Source organism: Agelaius phoeniceus, chromosome 2 (assembly GCF_051311805.1).
Source record: "Agelaius phoeniceus isolate bAgePho1 chromosome 2, bAgePho1.hap1, whole genome shotgun sequence".
Taxonomy (NCBI): Eukaryota; Metazoa; Chordata; class Aves; order Passeriformes; family Icteridae; genus Agelaius; species Agelaius phoeniceus.
Genome location: NC_135266.1, coordinates 64280981 through 64300978, shown reverse-complemented (window position 1 = coordinate 64300978; position 19998 = coordinate 64280981).

Sequence of the window (19998 nt, the reverse complement as noted above, 5' to 3'; positions counted from 1 at the left end):
CCAAGAAGCAAGGTCCTGAAGCAGTGGTAGGTAGGAATGGGAAAAAGTCGATGTCCAAAGATGTGGGACTGCACTGCAAGAGAAGGAGCAGGGTTAGGGTGGCTTACCTCCACCAACACCTTTGGCCAGCATTTGTCTCTGCATCTGTCTGCAAAGGGCAGCTTAGGCCAAAGGGGGCATTTCCACCTGGGTGACTTTGGGAAAGTAAGAGCAGCAAACCCTGCTCACATAAGGCTCCCTCTGGAACCAAAAACAAGAGGTCCTTGGGAAGAATAACTTCAATAGCCTCTTGAAGATCCAAATCTACCTCCATGGACATGTCCTTCCCCCTCCCAACTGGCCCATGGATTGTCTGGGATGAATCCTGCCCAGAGCTCCCCCAGGGTGCAGGACCCTGAAAGGGCCAGGCTGGGCAGCCCAAGAAGAAGTTCAGGAACCCCTAGTCTTCTCAGAGACACCAGGATGCAGATGAGATGAGGCAGGGGCATCTGGAAACCCTATGTCTGAGAGCTACCTCAAATCTCTGCACTAAGAGCAAAGTCACCATATCTCAGTTTCACTGTGGAAAGGAGCCAGCCTGTCTGGAAGAGCAAATTCTGGAGAAGACAATCTATCACAACCTAGACCCAGCCATTATCATCATGCAAATGTGCTTCTGCTCATACAAACCCATTCCAGGGCACACTCTCTCACAAGCATCCCCACCAGTCCACTGACCCTAATTTCCACACCATGCCTCTAAGTATTACAGCTTTCTTAGCTTGTGGCAGGTCTTTTTCCAGAAGCCACCTGGTTCAACATGTTCCTGCAGCCATAGAGCCATCCCTCATCTGCAACAGACCCCATGGCAGAGTGGGGTGTACAAATCTCTCCCCCCCAGCACTTGAACCCAGTGTAGGGTTTGCCTCAGCTTTTGAAGCCTGTGATGCTCAGTGTTTTGCAGATGACTGGTGGTGTGTATCCCAGAAGAGCTGTTGGACTTGTCTGCTTGTCCTTCTCCCTGGCCATGCCCATGTACACTAAAGCACATTCCAGTTTGGAACACTGAAGGTACAACAAATCTCTCAAAGAGGGGTGAAATGAGCCAAAGTGTCAAAATAAGAACTCTGTGTGAGCATGGTTACACCCAGCTTTGAGGCAGTTAGGTTTGGCAAGAGGGGGTTAAAGGTATGGGAGGAGGTTAGTCCGTGTCATAAAATGTCAGTAAGCTTTTTATACAACCCCCAGAAAAAGTTTTTTTGGGTTTTTTAACACCTACAGAGTCTTATACGTTGTCTTTTAGATGCCCCAAAAATTCCCCTTAGCACTTTTATCATTCAGCATCACTCCAGAGTTTAGTCAGCCAAACCATACCCTTTCCCAGTGTTAAATAAACTGCATCTTGAAAACAGCACAGACACTAATATCACATCGTCCTAGAGCTGAGCCACATGTGAAATCTCTATCCTGTTTTTCTACAGAGATGAGTAAGATTTTCCTGTGTAATTAATTTATAATATCTTTCTGTGCATTTGTGTAAATATATAGAGCAAAGATACCACTGCAAAGATAACGATTTGCCAAAGCGCTTTTTGCATTCTTTCAAATGTGGTGGTTTTACTTGCAGTTTACAGCATTTTAGTCATGTTTTGACATTTGAAGAATTTTCACCGAAAACAGACCTTGTACCAATAACAGAACCAGACATAAAACTCGTAGTAATAAGGAGCAGCAGTAAACAACAGATGCACTATTTATTGTCTGTGTTTATTATGTATAAATGGAATAGAGCATTTAAGTAAAATTGTAGTATTTCTAGAGTTGAATTAATGAGGCTAAAATACATTATTTAAGTAACTTTCACATATTTAATAGTGATAGTAATTATCATTGTTACATATTTTTGGACACATCTTGCCATTTTTAAACCTATCACCTTTTTAAAGACAAGACATCTACTTCTCTAAGTCCCTCATATTGAGGAAGGCTGCAAATTCTCTAATAACATCAAGATAAAAATAATTTACAAAAACAAAAGAAAACAAAGTTCTGGTTGAAAGAAGCCCATTATTGTCAGAACTGCAAAGAATTGGGAATTTTTCCAGTTTGGGATTCAATCCTTATTTAATAATTCAGCAATTCTTTTAAATATATCAAGCAGATCAAAATATTAAATTTATCAAGGGTTTTTACAGAATAAGAGTTTCTTCATGATAAGCTATGGAGACTTATGAAACAGCATGTTCCTGAGAAAAAGGTCAGGAAAAAATTAATGAGTGAGCTACAAACAGGGAGCATGGAAAGACTAGACCATGACTAAAATATGTACAGCTGGCCCTACCTGCACTTGTTTCGTTTGCACAGGAGGCATTTTTTCAAATACATTCATTTCTAGTGGGAGGCTTTTCATGTTACTTTTGCTTGGACTCTCCCAGAAATGTGATGCTTCTGATTTTTTGCAGAGTTAGTAGTGGGTTTTATGCACCATCTGAAGCATAAAAGCAGGGAAGGTGACAGGGTGACAGGGAGGCTGTTGGCTGCTTGACATGACCAAGCCATGCTCACACAGAAAAACATTAACTCAGCTCCATTTCTTTGAGCACATCTAGCATAGGCCTTCCTCCTCTTCCTTCCCCCTTTTAGCTGTCCTTGTGCCTCCCAGCTTGAAGTTTTCATATTCAAAACGAGGCAGCTTGCAGTCGCAGCTGCATCTGCAGTAACCGTGACACCTGCTCCCAGCAGTGCCAGCCCTTTGCCTGCTGTCCTTTGGGTGGCCTTCTGCAGAGCTGTACAGCTCCAGCTTGTGTTTATCACCATTTGCTAACTGCTGGGCACATTAAGGTGGCACAGTTTACTTAGCCCACCTTTCTGCTTTGCTCTAAAATCTGAGCAATTACAGCAGGGGAAACAGTTCAGCAATGTACCTTTGCCTTGGTTCTTACTCTCTGTTCCCACCTTTTTAGGATTCTTTTAATTTCTGAGCAGACTCAGGCACAAAACCACCTACGTGCCCTATGGCTGCAACCCACGTGTGCCAGAAGGTCACCACGTCCCATGGCACGCTGCGGCTGGGAATGCCCCACCAAGGGCATGTTCAGGCATGAAATCTGACCAGATAGGCCAGAGGAGTATGGTGTGGAAGGGAAAAGGGAAAGGGCATTTCCCAGGAAAGGCTAGGCAGTTTGACTTTTTGCCAGCTTTGCTCTGAATAATTAGCAGTGCCCGGGAATGCTAGCCATGCCATCAGTAGGGCGTTGTCTGGTTACGCACTCTGAGGTTGTCTCCATGACTGCCAGCAGCATCCAAGACCCCAGTGCAAAGCTCTGCTCTCTCACATATGCTGTGGGGCTGTGGCCCCTCTGTGAGGCCAGACCCCACCCCAGAGCTAGGCACAAGAGCAGAGCTCTCCAGGCAGGGTAGCCAGCAGGGCGTAGGCCGGCACATGGAGCACCCACTGCCCTCATGGCACTGGCACCTGTTGTCTCATCTGACAAACTTTGCCTCTTCAGAAAGGTCAAATTCAGAGGCTAAAGCAAAAAAAAACCAGAGGCTCAGGTCAAATTCAGAGGCTAAAGCAAAAAAAAAAAGTGTTTATTTCAGAAACACATTTCTGAATGTTTCCTATTCTCCTCCCCCACCTCAGCAGAGCCCCATTTTCAGAACATGGGTGTGAGAGAGGTCCTGTTCAGTGGGACCGGCTGCAAGCACAGGCACAACACAAATGTCTTCTCAATGAATAGCATCTGCCCTACTTGTACCCCACTGTCACACAGTCAGAAGTGTCTGTGTCATACAGAAACTAGGTTAAATGAAAAGGGTGTAGCACTGTGAACCTTGATTTCAGCATTGTTTTGCACCTTCTGGGTAAGGAGCTGAAGGTTTTTATCCATTCTTGTACAGATAGGAGAAGATCCATAGGAGGTTTGTCTGAGGAAGAGCTAAGGCAGGAAATAGGGATTTGAGCCTGCTGCTGTGAGGGGAAAAAGACACCATTCTGAAAAATAAGCCTCATCAGCCTCCAAGTGCTACTGTGTGTGCATGTTTTATTGTGTTTTTAGCTGCCCCACTGAACCCAGCCTTCCCAAAGGATGCATTGGAATGTCCAGCTGTGAAGCTGCCGATACCCCACCTTTCCAACTATTCCAAGTCTCCCTGTCAAAATAACAAATACTTGAGATGACAAACAAGTTAGCACATTGTGCTGGGGTCAGGCAATTCCCCTGCTGGTATGGACGCACTCCCCATCCCATGCCCCTAAACTCTCACCTGTCCTCTCTGCCCAGGGACAGTGGCTTCCCAAAAGCCACTATTTGCAACCTCCAGGAGCAAGACACAACCTGACATTTAAAAATACTATTGTGTTAGAAGTTGTGGGAGAGCCTGAGCAACCTGAAACACAACTCTAGGCAGGTTACTCATGACTAACTCCTACATGGGCTACATCTCACTCTGCAAACATGGGGCAGGGGCCCAGGCTGTGCTTTCACAAGCAGTTCAGCTCAGCAAGACTGAAAAAGTCTGCTTTACTCCTCTTGGCAACAAATCAGTACACAGCTTTCCCAGGTGATGTCATTCCTCCCATGCTTCAGCAATTGCTATTTATACTGGGAGAGAAGGAAGAGGGGGGTCATGCAGTCCTGGTCTTGTCTTTAAAGAGGATATTGACCTTAAAAGGTGATCTAAGGTTTAGCTAAACAAAATTTCATCTATGAGATATCAGGACATACTTTCCCAATGAGCTTTCAGGTGGTGGACACGACTCAGGTCAGTAAGCTGGTTTACACTGTCTGTAAACTCAGGTTTTATTACAGGTAAGGTGCTCATGTTGAGTTCCAATGACATTATGCTGCAGTACTTGTTTTTCCATATGTATCCATAACGTGGCTATCAGCATCAATTGTGGTTTTCATGGCCTGGGTTACAGCTTGTCTTTACTTTCCTCCTCCAATCTGTGCTCACTAGTACTGACTACTGAAAAACAAGCCCATTAGCAGATTCGGAACATCCTCTCATCTCTGTACCTTCTCTTCCTTCCTGGAAACCTCCTGCTAAAATGCTGCTTAATACATCTAGAGAGCAAGAGGAAATCAACATCATACAATTGCATTTTAAGCCCAAGTACCAACCAAAAAGATTCTGCAATATTAAAAATTATGTTTACAATGTGATAACAGCGTTTTCTCAGTGTGAATGGCACTGGCAATCATAAAAGCAGACACCTGAGGCCAGGTCTACTGAGCACAGCTTAAGGTATTGGTCCTGGGGGAGCACGAGGACTCCCGTGTTCAGCGGAGGAGCTCTGGTGTAGCATATCCACTGACCTGCACTTGAACCTACCACTTGCTGTTTTCCTCTTATAACCTAAATCTGGAAATGTGCTGTCTGGTCAGTAGCCTACTACCAAATCATTCAGCGAAATGCTCTGGATGCCATAAAAGCGTGCCTGTGCTTGCCGCGCCACAGCAAACAAACTTGTAAAATATAGCCCGAGCACAGCCCGCAGCCGCTGGCATGGCAGCCGGCGCATGTGCTGCTGTGAGGCACCTTTGTAATTCAGCCAGGCAGCAGCTGTGTGCATTGCAGACATTGTGGGTGGGTGGCTGTCTGCGAGCTCCACAGCTGTCCCCGCCGCCAGCGCCCGGCCTCCCCGGAGAGCGCCCTGCATCCCTCCGCCGGAGACCAGCCGGGAGCGCCCCGAGAGAGCGGTGCTGCTGCTGCTCACACCCGGCTCCTCAGTGGGGTTTTGAGGGATGTGGCTGCCCCAGTCACAGGGAGAGCCTGGGCAGCCTGGGCAGGCTACAGCTCAGGCTGTACTACTACTCAGGCTTCGGCTCTGAGTAACTCAATCAGTTGCTGTGTCCACCTTCCCAAAAAATGACTGCAGACACCAACTGTTTGGTGGATATATTTGTGTTAAAAAAAAAACAGGCAGTAAACTGCAGCTTTGCAATTTTGCTTGTTTTTATTCCCCAGCCCTGAAGTTTGGTCAAATCCATGCATTTTGGTGAGCCTGCATGTTTGCTGCCTTTTGGTAAACCCCATGTGTGGGACCCTGGTTGCTCTAAACTCATCCGCATGTTTGTGACTGCAGCTTTTATAAAGGTTACAATTAATCCTTCCATAAACCTTCTTACCTTATGCCATCGAGTAAGAAAAGCAGCCCTTAGTTTTTGTTACACAAGGAAATTCAAAATCCTTCATTTCCAAGTCCACTTGATGTGCCATGAGTGGAGGGATGACCTTGGACACTTTTGTAGAAGCCCCTGGCTTGTGGTGTGAGGGGGCGGGGGCAGGCCAGCATCTCAGAAACATGAACCTCCAGAACTGCATCTTTTTACTGAAACTCAGAAACTGCTGCAGCAGCTGTAGAGGCTACCAAAGGCTTGGATGGCAGTGAACCCCAAGGATAATGGCAGTCAGAGAAAGCAAAGTGCCATGACCTCACCTAAAACCGCCTGAAATCATTCTGCTTCTTTCTATTGACTTCAGTGATCTTTGCCTCCCTCCCTGAATGAGTAACAAGGATCCCCACAGATCAGGCAAGTGAGAGGCATAAACAGACAGCAATAACAGCTTTGAAAGTGCTTACTTATATTTAGATACTTTTAACTTTCTACAAAAGTCTGACAGTCTTCATGAGTTGTCACGGGTTGGCTTCTGGGGTGTTTTCCAGTTTTGCAGCAGAATCCCTACCAGCCATTTTAATTGATCCTGTGAGCACAGAGCATTTTTCACTGTGAAGTGGGGGTTTTTCAGGCTGTATTTTGCACTGACACTTGAATAACATCAAGCAAACTGCTGACTCTTTTTAAGTTGTAATGTGTCGCTTAGAAAGCCTTTAAAGCAGGACCATACCCTTTGTTCATTCTGATTAAAACACTGGAGGTTTTAGAGCTGCACAATAAGCAGGAAAGCACAAACTGTGCAAGCAAAACCTTCTTTTTCCTTTCCAGGGTAACTGGTGAGCTCTACTGGATTTTCCATTCTGGTGATTTGCTCTGGTCACAGAGGCAGGGCTGTGTCCCTTGGGGAAAGAGGGGCTGGCAGGGCTGAGCACCCAGAGATCTGACTCTTCAGGGCTATTTGGAGAATGCACAAAACATGGATGTGGGGGCTGATTTTAAAAACAGTGTGTTCCTTGCAACTGTCAGTACCGAAGCTCCAGCTCAGAACAAAGGGATCACAAAGATGCAAGTGAAAGCTAAGCAGCTTCAGTGCAGGACTGGGAAACCATAGCTCTAAACCCTTCTGCAACATCTGACTAAAAAAAGAGAAGAGGACTTCTTACAGGCTTGATATCATACTGAAGGGGATTTTTCTAGGCTTGGAAGAGCGGGGGAAGATGGAAAAATGAACAAGATTTTTTTAAATCCTTCTCTGACTTCTTTTTATTTTTTCGCATCAGAATATTCATTTTTCTTTCCTCTCTCTTCATATGGCAAAGCAGCTGTGCTGCCCCCAAAGAGAGGCAGGCACAGGTTAGGTATTGGGGCCAGTTGGGCAAGCCTTTCTCATTGCCTGGCTGAGGTCCTTTCTCAGCCATGAGTCTGCTCTACCTTGCCTGAAAACACCTTCTAAAAGCAAATTGAATGGGGGAAAGGAAAATGGAGTTACCTGAAGGATTTCTGTCCTGCTTGTTCCCCTTGACCTAAGAGAGAGAAGAGGAAGGCAGAAGAGGAAACAAGCTCAGAGGAGTCAGAGCAGATGCTTTTGTGCTGCCTCAAAGCCCTCTAAGTGCACCAAAGATATCTCAGAGCCCAGAGCCAGTGGCAGCACAGACACCAGAGGTCTCAGTGAGCCCAACCCTGCACTGCTGTGTGATGCTGGAGTTGCTCCACTTAGATAAGAGTGAACAGCAAGCACCAGTGCCCACACTTCTCAGCAGGCCTCCAGGGCTTGGCAAAGGGGGCACAGGTCCATTTTGGGGACCTCTTTGTCCCTTGAAGAAACCAACTTACAAGCCAAAGGAGAGAGGTAGATCTGTGGTTTGCAATGAGGCCTATGGGCCAATGCCAGAAGAAAACCAAATGATAAATTACATATTGTATGAAATTATCAAATCTTAAACTGTGTGTTAAGAAGTGTCCAGAAACAGTTATTTTCATTACTCACTGAGGACCATCTATCTAGCAACTGATAGAGTTTGGAAGTTGCTTCATCAGTGCTTGCCAGACACCCACTTCTCTTATCAGACCTTTGCTCCCAGGGAGCACCAGGCTGGGAGAGCCCTCCTATGCTCACAACTTCTTCTTGGATCACAATGACTTCTTTATATTTACAAAATCTTTATTAGCCCCCAGAGGCACCAGATAAAGACAAAAGACCATAAAAACGTCCTTAGGAGGTCAGACTAAAGGTCCCTCTAGCCCAATATCCCGTCTCTAAAGCTGAAAATAGGGAAGAGTACAGGACTAGGGCAAGCCTTAGCAAAACTACCATGATGTACTCTGTCAACCTCCAGTGATTTGGAGGTCAGGGACTTCCTGACCCAGAAATGGTATGTTTGTGTTTGAAGGCAGAGAAGGATTTGAACCTCTATTCCAAGCATTTGAATGCTACAGGAAAAAAACACTTAACTCAGCTGGTGAAAGAAATAGAAGTTCAGTATAAATACAAAGCTGGTGGAAGCAGACCAAAAGTTCATTTCAATGCCCATGACATTATCTCCAAGAACACACTCAGCTTTCTGAGGCCAAGAAGTATATTTTAGCCTGAGAGGCTCTGACTGCTCAGTATTCCTGCAGCAGAACTCCCCACTGCAGCAGAACTCACCCAGAACTCACTCTTTTTTCTTTCAGTTGATCCTCCAGAAGAAAACAGGGAGGAGGATGAGCTCTTACCATGCAGGGCTGGGGCATTTGAAGCCTTCCCCTTCAATAACTCAGCCAAATGCTAAAGGTTCTTTTCAGAATAAATAGCAGGTTAGGTAGGTGTTTCCTTTAGGCATCAGAACAAAACCATATCTCATACTGGAATGTGGTGGGCAAGTGAATTATTGACTGGCCAGAGCACAGCTAGCCCAGCTGCACTTAGTGCAAGGAAGTATTCAGATATTGAAGTAAGGGGTTATCACAATGGCCCAGACTCAGGCCAGACCACTGAGCAATGCCTTCACCCTTGGCAAGCGTGTGCCAGCAGCACCTTGGGACCACTTAGCTCCAGCACCACACCACAGCCAGCAGTGCTGGGACCTGGGTCACAGGGACAGCCACCACAATGGGCCTCAGCAGCAGCAACAACAAAAACAGGCACAGGTCCCTCTGCCACATGAAAGGCTGCACAAACATTTGTTCCTTTGCAACCTTTCTGCAGGGCCCTGGTGCTCACATGAAAGAACAACAGCACTTCAGACCTACCCCACTTTTCTCTGTGAGCCACCACATCCCCTATTAAAATCATTTCCTGTTTTATTTTTAAGATTGCTGCTGTCATAAGTTGTTGCTGGCCTGGGGGTGGGGATGGGAAGGTGGTGTCTGCCCAGTGAGCACAATGACCAGCTGTCACCTCCTTCCCAAGGCAGCTTTTACTGTTCCTGCTCTGCACCATGGCATGGTGGCAGAGGGAACACCACAAGGAGGAAAAAGAGTGACGATGTGACTTTGCAGCATCTCTCCTGGAAAATGAAGGAAAATAGGCTTGATAGGACAAGCAGAAAGAGCAGATTTGATGTTTCATATCCTTGTGGTGCAAGAACATAAAAGCTGCAAGGGACAAGAGTATCTCTTTGAGGGTGAGTCTGTAATTGGAATAGAGATGCAACACAAAAATCCACATTCTAGTTAGCAAGAGTGGCAGCTGGCATGACTGTCTCCTCTCCTTATAGGACGCATAGCAGGGAAAAAAAAAAGGAAAATTCAAACTGGAAATTGTGCTAAAGGATATTGTTAAGCTGCATTATTCCTAATATTACCTTTGCCTCTGAGTCCCAGGTTCATGCTCAGTTTACACTGGGACAAGTTCTGTTGGTCCATCATGCCCTCCTGTGAGGTCTTTTTATTTGTCTTAAAAATAACGTAGCAAGTGGCATAGTTTGAGGGAGATGAGGGTCAGATCGGAAGGCAGAACTGAAATTAGTAACAAACCAGCTGCTGGAAATTATTTCACAGACTGTGGAACAAACTACTCACTTTCACTAGGGGCCACTGTGCAGCACAGGATCGGCCCTTTCCACAGGGCTGGCGAGAAGGACCAGTCACATCATGGGCACCACTTGGGAAAGGCGGGTATGTTTTGGTGCAACAAATTGATTTGAGGATAGCCAAGATTTTTTTTCTCAGAGGAACTTCTTAAAAATTCACCAACAATCCCCTTCTGAAGCCACTGTAACTGCAAAATTCATCTGCTTCTTTTTTTTCTTTTCTTTTTTTTTTTTTTTTAAATGCCAGAACTCATGTAATTTTCATGGCTGTGAATCAGAACATCTTCATTCTTGTGGCATGTTTTTCACTTTTATGAACACTAATTTCACTACATTTTTAGAGTGGTGACTTTAGCCACAGCGTGGCTGCTGCTAAGTTCCCACGGCTACCAGTAGGACTTTTATGTGGGAAATCTGTGGGCAGCAGGGAGCCTCCCTGTTTGTATCAATATGAACTTCCCAAGAACATCAGACTGACATTTTCTCAGCCCCAGTAAGAGCACACATGCTCTCACTTAGAGCTCTCTTTTCCTAAGCTGAAGGACATGTGTGATCATTTTAATTTCATCCGTTTTCTAGCAGGCCTTTTGCACACACAGAAATGCTGCACCAGTGAGGTTTTTTTCTCTCCAGCCAGCGGAAGCCCAATCCTACAAACTGCTGAGTGCCAGTTGTAAGGCCCTAAGGGACTTCAGCAAACACCAGGAGATCCTGGTATGGGGCATCCTTCCAGCTTTCATGCTGCCAGCATTCTGGAGAGGCTCAGGGCTGCAGAGACACCCATGATCCCTCCCCACCACCGGAGCCCAGGCTGTCAGTGCTGGCAGGTCAGCAGTGGCACAGCCGTCCGCGAGAGTTTCCCAGCCTTTCGCTCGGCGGCTACGCATTCCAGAGATGACCAGACACAAACACATCTCCTGTACTTGCATACTGGAGCACTTTCTGCAGCTGGGTAATGAGTCCAAGAGCACATTAGAAGCATATATATACTGTCTCTCCCAGCTGAAAAAAAAAAAAAAAACAACTGATTTTTTTTTTTTTTTCCTGTCTCAGAACACAAAAATGTGGAAGGGCAAAGGGTGAATTGTATGGCTTCAGCTTTCTTAGAGATAATATATTGCAGGACAAAAGTAGCCATGGTGGGACACTGTTCAGTCAACCTTTAGAGAAGCCCACAGACACAACAGGACCACACTTAGTTATCATATCTAACTATTGCTTCCTATTGGCAGAACTTATGGAAATGTTTCAGGTTCATAATCACTAATAAGAGGCATCCATGCTCAGGAGTGTGAGGCACTGGGAAGCAGGGAAGCAGAAACACTCAATCCATTGTTTACCCCTTTGGTCCAAAAGACTGGATTTTTTTGTCAGTGAGAGATGCCCCAGCTTTGCATGAAGCTGAAGCCAAGAGAAATCCTCATACCCTGATCCTTCAAAACACTCACAGCTCCCCCTTTTCGATTCAAAGTGTTCAACTCTTGTATGAACCTGTCCTTTGGAAGCTGCTGCAACCTTCACTCTTTGTACCTGGCTGCAGGTGAAGTCCACAACACACTGCTCCAGGCATACTCCTCAACATCATGCCACGTGTCTCACATGAGGACAGCAATATTGTGAGATATGCTGCTCTTCAGCTAGCAGTGAGAATGTCAACATATAATTTAGAGGGCTTGAAATGGAAAATATAAAGCTGAAGGTAGTTTTTATAGTTCTTGCAGCCAAGATAGTCTAGGACTGTAAGTGTGGTGAGGTTTGGAAAGAGGCCATATCTTTCCCAAGACCAACAGACATATTTGGGGGAAAAACAAGATAACCTTCCTCTAACTCAAAACTGTCATTTCTGGGCTTTAAAGTTCTGCATATTTCACTGCAAAAACCTGGAAGCTCTTTTCCCAAGCATAACTGTCTTGCTGCTGTGCTCATTGTAGGCTTACAGCAGAAAAATGAGCACGTGCTCTGCTGCTGAGCACTGCACAGGGTTGTGCTGTTGCTTCATGATCAGAGGGAGCCCTGGGCATGTCAAATACCCATGAGCCAGAGTGGCAGTGGGGACAGAAAAGGTGTCTCCAGCCTATTGCTAAACAGTGTCATGTTTTGGCAGTGCTTTATGTAAAAGGCTCAGGACAATGAAGGTTTTTAGGAGTGGAACCATTGGAGAGTATACAGCAAAATTCAAAAGCTGTGAGGTGCATGAGAAAGATTATTCACAAAGGGTTTGTGTACTTCTCTGACATCAGGACAATGTTTTAATATACCTGTTATGAGATGCATTGAGCCATTTGGTATTTCTCTTGCTCTCTTTATCTCAGATAATGAGACTGGTAGCACATTCCAGGACTGTTTCAAACATTTTTCAGTGAAAGTCAGAAAGTGAAACATCCAGAGACACTACACCTAGATCAAATTTCCCAGTGAAAATCTTCATCAAGTGCAACCACTAGTGCAAGAATGCCAAAAAGATTTCTCTGCTGTCTCTAACTTGGGCCTGTTTTGAAGGCAGTGTCAGTGTCTGCATGCACACATCTGTGTCTTTTCTCTTTGAAAAGCTGCTGAATGCCTTAGCCAGAGAAGCCAAATGAGATAACAATCTCAAAGTTACCAGCTTTTCTAAAAGCCACATGAAAATAATTGGCCAAACAGAAAAGAGGAGACCCATACACAGCCCCTGCAAGAAGTCAGGCTGAAAGTGGGGCTGTGGTACAACCCTCCATGTTATTGTGTCCCCTGACACCCACTCCAGAGGGAAGAAGCCATAACACTTCAACAGGGAGCACAGCTTCAACACCTCATTGCACTCACCTGTTACACAAATCCACCCACTCTCAGCAGCCCTAAAGTTTGAGTGATTCCTTATGGACAGTAGGAGTGTGCTCATTTTCAGGGCATGCATCTACAGATGTGGTTTGGCTGGGGAGCTCAGGGCTTCAGCCCTTTGAGTCAGCAGCCAGCTGACCACGTTCTACTCACTCCCTGAGCTCAAAGGCCCACTGGGCAATCCCACTGCAGGGAGAAGGAATATGTGGAGGTGAGCCGAGTGTTGGGCTGGTGAGAAGGGCTGGAAAATGACAAATGTGCAGAAAAATAAAGGGGAGCAACAGAAACAGGGCAGAAAAGAAGAAGGTCAAAACTTCGGTCTCACTCTGCAAAACCTGTAAGAACTTTCTGGTATCGAGTCATATGAAGGGAAAGTGGGTGGCTCTTGAGACACAGTAAAAATGAGATTAACTCACCTACTAAATTCTCAGTCATCCTCCTCTTATAACCACTGCCAGGAACTATGAATAACCAATCTAAATTTAAATAGAACAAAAAAGAAAATACTATACAGTATGACTAGTCCACAAGGAAACCATGAATTTGCTCTTTTAATAATTAAAAGCAATCCAACAAGTTTTCCAAAGCACTCATGTCTTGTTCATGAAATAAAGCACTATCTTCACTGCTCATGTATGCCAAGTGTGCTGCATTATTTGCCCAGATAATTGGAATATTTTTCCCTTTTGGATGAAATTGCATTTTGTGAGAGTGACAAAGTAATTCCCCAAGTGCCAGTTATTTCTCTGCTTAGAAAATACCATGTACAATTATTCCATTCATGGAAGAATTGAAATGCTTTAACTACCTACTTGCTCATATTTTGTAAATTAAGGAAGAAAAAAAATGTTCATTGCCACTACCAGCATGAGACAAATGTTTTACTGCATATGACCAGGGCTGGCAAAATTTCCACCCCAAGCCCATTTGAGTTCAACTTGGGACAAGCCTTACAGACATTTTTTGGGGCTTTTTTAAAATTCTTGCTGTGCAGAACCAGTATACTCCTGCAGCTCAGCTAACAGGCTACGTGCTTTGACCTTCAAAACCAGATTTCTAGATATCTTCACTCTTGAATATTTTTTATGTATTTACTTCACTGAAAGTAGAAGTTTTAGAAATTTAGTATTAGAAATATTATTAATCTCTGTGTCTCAAGTGCTCTCCTCCAGATACTGCCTGCAATGTAGCTCTCTGGGAGCCATTTGGAAAGAGACCATTTTTAATCCCTTTCAGCAGAACTTTTTCACTCAAGTCAGTGAGTGTGGGTACTATGCAAAATGAGTAAAGGTGGTAAGAATGATTTCACAGGCGAAACTCTCCATGAGTCAAACTGTCCCCCAGCTACCACATTAAATTGTGCTGATAAGAGGTGAGATTGCCAAATGCTATGAAGAGGGTTTTGGCACATTAGCATCTGATAGCATTTTTCCCAGACATGAGTGTGGTTGCAGATCTGAAGTCCATTAAAGCCTTTTAATCACTCTGGATTTGGCTTTAGGAAAGAAGGGCAGTTTCTGGCGTGGTTGGGTTAGAGCACTGAAACAACCCGAGTCGTTGAACTGTCGGTGCCGCAGCGATGGAAACAAAGGAGGAAGCGGAGCTGAAGGGATTTCTGAGAAACGGCGCAAACCAGTGAAGTGGGCAGGAATTGGACAACCTATCAGGCCTTATGGAAAGAGGCTGCCTTCCAGAGATATGCCACATGCAGCCATTTTGTCTTTCAGTGCTCCAGTAATCAGATCCATACATACGGATTATGCTACTGGGCAAGAAGAAATACGTCATTCAACAGTGTCCATAAATTACAGACATAATCAAAGTAAAAAAATGTTTCTGTTTCTGCACCACTATGCACAGCAGTTCCTGACTAAAAATTAATAATGTATTGCTGACTGTGCCTACATACTGAACCTCGACAAGCCTGATTTCATGTTAAAATCACAAACCTTTGCCTTTTATCAGAGACAGAAAAGAGAAATTAGCATTCTCTTTTTCATGTTTCAGAACAGAAGTGTGAGCTTTGAAGTACTGTATTTGTGAAAGAAACCATCGTAGCCTGTTAAAATGAGCTTTTGGTAGTGAAAAGGTTAACTAATTTGGTTTCCCCGATAAGTTTATCTATGATCAGAACTGAGTCATACAGAAAATACTCCTACAAGATTTGACCTTTTACTTGTATCCCACACTGAGATAATATACTTAAAATGGATATCAATAAGAACTTTGTTTTAAAAAGCATATTTAAAATAAATTACTTTTAAAGAACAGAAACTGTTTTCAATTAGCCCTGTTAAAGGAAATCAACTAGAAAGTTATGTATGCTTTTTTATTTTCTTTATATAAATTATACCCAGGAGTCCTATGATAGCAGCACTGTACAAACTATGCACTACCTTTATATTTATTTCTTATCAAAATAAACTTAACAAATTAGATTTGTTTTTACAGCACTTTATATCCAATAATGACAATGTTGTATTGGTCCCAGGATAAAAACAATGAAAGTAGCAGCTGAATGGTATTTTTATTAAGAGTTAACAAAAATGTCTTGTGCAAACAGAGTATATAAAGAAAATTAATTCCATAATTCCTCATGATGAAGGCGTTCTTCTCTTTTTTCTTTTTTTCTCACAATATCAATCTCATTTGGAAAGACCATTTTGAGGGGAAAACTTTAAGTTTTAGCATGACTTACTCAACAAAATGATATGGCTGAACTTAAACATTGCTGACTGCTAGGATTTAATATTAGGACCTGGCAAATGTTTTGAAACTTAATACCTTTTAAAAGAAAACTTGTTTGTTACTGAAGATTTTGGGAGCCCAGAAGAAATATAATCTAAAAAATAACAGATAGAAAGATCCAAAGAGATGTTTCTTCTTTTTTTCATTTTTTTTCCTTTCCTCTACCTTAAACTGGTTCCTCCATGCTAGTATTTTAGAAGCCTTTTAACTGGTGGTAGATTCAGATATAGCCAAGATATTTACCATACAGCTCAGCAAGAGTCCACATTTTCCTCCAGCAGTGGAAAAATGGCAGAGCTAATAGTCTGGGGTTTGTTACTAAAAATGAGTCCTTATACCAAAGAAAAAAAAATAGAACATTGTTTAGAACATGTGGTTTGCTGCTATTAAGTTAACAGTGGGAAATCTCATTACTTTTAATTTTATTTTGTGGTGGGATTGTTCTCTAGACTGAAGCAGATTTTGTCTTGAACAGAGCCTCTAATCCTACCTTACAGTCTTCTCTTCAGCAAGTCACTCTCTTCATAGCTTGGCTAGATGCATTTTTAAAGTCAAGTGATGAATTAAAAGGTAAAAAGAAAGAAAAATACCTTTTCCCCATATGTGCCCCTGGGGCTGCTAGCAGGCACTCATGCTATCTTCTCCAGCTCTTGCTCTAACTACAGGAGTTATCCAGTAAAGATCTTGGGTTAAAGATGCTCTTTTAGCAGTACTAACAATGTTTCTGCTTCTAATGCAAGATTTGAGTGCTCTGCTGGGACAAATTAGAGGTTGGGCAAATTCTAACACCAGCTCCATGCAGGAAGCACTATAGAGAAGCAGGAGTGTAAGAAAAGTTTAAAGTGATCTGATGGCCCAAGGGCTCTGAAAATCAAAGGGGTGAAACTGAGAAGAAAGTAGTAGCCTGTAAAGATTTCTAGCCCAGGTTTGTTTTCAAATTTTGGAAACAACTAAGCTGACTTCTGACTTTCAATTGAGGCTATAATGATTTACAGTAACAGAGAATGAAATTTACAATTTGAGGAGGAAATGACCCCAAGACAGAAGCCTTGTTTTTAGCCTGCACGCTATGTATGCATACATATATATATAGAGATATATCTCCTGCTTACAAGTTATGATGACTCAGATCTAAACTCTCATGGTTTAAAATACCAAGTGAGATTCAGAGTCACATAATATTTGCGTTCCACCAACAGTCCAATGTTTTGGGGTTTTTTTTTTGGTAACACATGATCATACTATAAAAAATTCACTCTTGTGCAAAGGTGAGCTATTATATTGTAAATTCTACTCACAATAAGTCTTGTGTAGCTCAAGTCTGCGACCTACATTTCAATACACCCTAAAAATTTTGTACTCAGCCATTCCCTTTGCACTTTTCTATACCAACTCACCAGTAAATCTTGGCACATGAATAACCAAAATGCATGCACACAAGATCACTGATTGTTTTATATTAATTTTTTTTTCTGAGCATCACTCTAGCTCTTCTCAACTAAGTTGCCAAAGTGCAAGAGCTACATCTAGAAGCCCCCTACCTTAGCCCCACTGCTGCTGAGTTCTTGCTTCTCCACCAGTGATAAGTCAGAAAACTCAGGAGTTCAGTCCCTCAGTATTTTGAGGGAAAGCAAATGGACCAGCTGCCCAGCAAACAAAGGGGTTCTGAGCTGTCTGAACTCATAAGTACTCAGCAATGCTCTGTTGAAAGTGTCTGTGTCTCTTACAGTTTAACCCAAGATGGCAATCAAGTACCACACAGCCACTTGCTCACTTCCCCACTTCCCCACCTGCACTGATGGGGAGGCGAATTCAAATAAAAAGTAAACCTCCTGTGTTGAGATGAGCAGTGAAACAAAAGAAAATATTAAAATAATAACAATTCTAATGAAAATACACTGGGAATCTAGGGGGTGTGTAAATAAAATCCAGCAGAAACAAGTGATAATACATTTGTTCACCACACACTGCTCAGCCCACCCCCAAGCACCGATAGCAGCTTCTGGCCAAACTGCAGCAGTTTATATACTGGGCATGATGTTCTGTGGTATGGAATATCCCTTTGGCTGCTTCAGGTCAGCTGTCCTGGCCATGCTCCCTCCAGATTCTTGTGCAGTTGCCCACTGGCAATGCATGAGACAGTGAAAAGTCCTTGATTCAGAGTAAGCACTACTTAGCAACAACTAAAACATCAGTGTGTTATCAACAAAATTCTCATACTAAATCCAAAGCACAGCGCTGCACCAGCCAGCTGGAACCAGTTCAATATCAGTGCAGCATCAGTTTGTTGTGTTTCACTAAAATTTTACAAAAGCTGAAAACAGAGCAGAGAACTGCTCACTGTCCCACTGTGAATAAGAGCACCTCAAGATGAGGGATTTTCACAAGGGCATGAGTTCCTGCAGCTCCCATACCAGCTAGGAAGAGCAGCAGGTGTTCAGTATCCCAGAAATACCAAATGGTGAATTGTCTACTCTCATTTTGGGACTAGCAGCCATTTAGAGCATTGATAAAGATTTGAGAAATGAATTCTCAGTGCTGGATACAATCATAAAAAACATACAGGCTGAATTTGGGTCTTATCAAAAATTCCTTGTTCTACAAATGAACAAAAGCTCAATGTAACTAACCTAGAACTGAGAAAACTTCATCTCTTGGCAGAAGAAAAAAGTATAAGCCAAGACAGAGAATGAGAGCGAGACCTTTAGAGCTGTGCTGTTTATCTGCGCCATGGGGTTGTGAAACCAACTCATTTTTGACATCTCACACATGTGCAGTTGAACAGTGAACATGCAGAAAGGGGTTCTTTCAAGAGCTTTCACATGAGCTTTTCATGTGAAAGCTGAGTGAAACTAGCTTGCTCAGTTTGCAGAGTTTTTGTGTTAACTTTCTTATGTTTTACTTCATGCAGTTCTATACTCCAGGAGTTTTGTTTTGAGTTTTAGCTTCAAACAAAGCAAAAGTGATTGTAAACCGCTGTATTTTGACTTTTCATGCTGAAACTGTATCTCACACGGAAAGTTTCAAAAGCCAAAGTGCACAGGACTGGTAGCCTGGGGTAGTTCAGCCTGTGCTCAAGCTGGCTGACTGACTGAGGGTCAGAGACAAGATCTCCCTATATGCAGTGATGCTGATACCTGGCTTTTCTGTGCAGTCCCATGTCCGTATGAAACTACCCAAACCCATCCAATTTTACATCGTTTTCTTCCAGGAATAATAAAAGAAGTTTATGGGCAGAATTGTGGCAAATAAGTAACTTCTTATTATTAACCTTTTTTCTAGCTAGGTCCAGTAGGATTATTATAAAAGCTTTCTCAAACAGAAATCCAGACATACAGATAGCACTATTTTCTGCTAAATGAATGCTGGTTGTTCACCTGTATCTTATCAGATATGATTTACCAGAAACAGCATGGCAGTATCCAGAAACATCTTCTTGACAGAAGCTTTCCTTTATTTTCCACATTCATGTTCTTAGCAGCCCTTCAGCCCAACTGTTAACACATTGGAATATTTTAAATGGACACAGAAAATAATTTCTTTTCATTTTCCAACAGCACTTATTATCATATTTCCATGATCATCATTTAACTTTCCACTATATTAATAACTAAGACAAATTTTACCTAGCAAGCAGCAATATAAATCCTGTAACTTGACAAAAATATCCTGTGCTTATTTCTCTTTTTAACCATCAAAGAAGATCACTACTACAACCCTGGGTATCAGCATTTTTCCTGTGTGATTCACTTACACCAAGCAAACCCTCTAGACCTACAGTTTTCCTTTTCTGAATTTCTGCTAAACCAACATGATCAACAGGTCCCTTTCTCTGTGGGTGGTGGTAATGTCAGTATACCACTGCCCAAATAACCTCTCTCTATTGGGAAATGCTAATATTTAACTCTTTAAATTTAAACCACATGTATTTTGGTCTCATAACTGCACTCTGTATTAACTGACTTTTGTTATTAATTTGTATCACTAAAAATCTTAATGAAACCAGTTATTGCAACTGTTAAGTGCAGTAGACATCTAAAATTTGTGTCTGAGCTAACATATTTTAATGCTGACTAAATATTTCCCCAACCATTGTAAACGCATTTTCAGAATTGCTGATGACACCATTCTGCTCATGCTCACGGTAAAGCTGGGTCTCAGAAGAGTTGTTCTTCACAACCCATTCCAGGGAACATAAGCAATGGCTTTCAAATAGTTTCTATTTCTTACCCTCACCTTATCCAGAAACATAAAGTGTCATTCAAATGCGGCCTACATGAGACCTCCACCAAGAAGAGCAAATTCTGTGTGCTTTG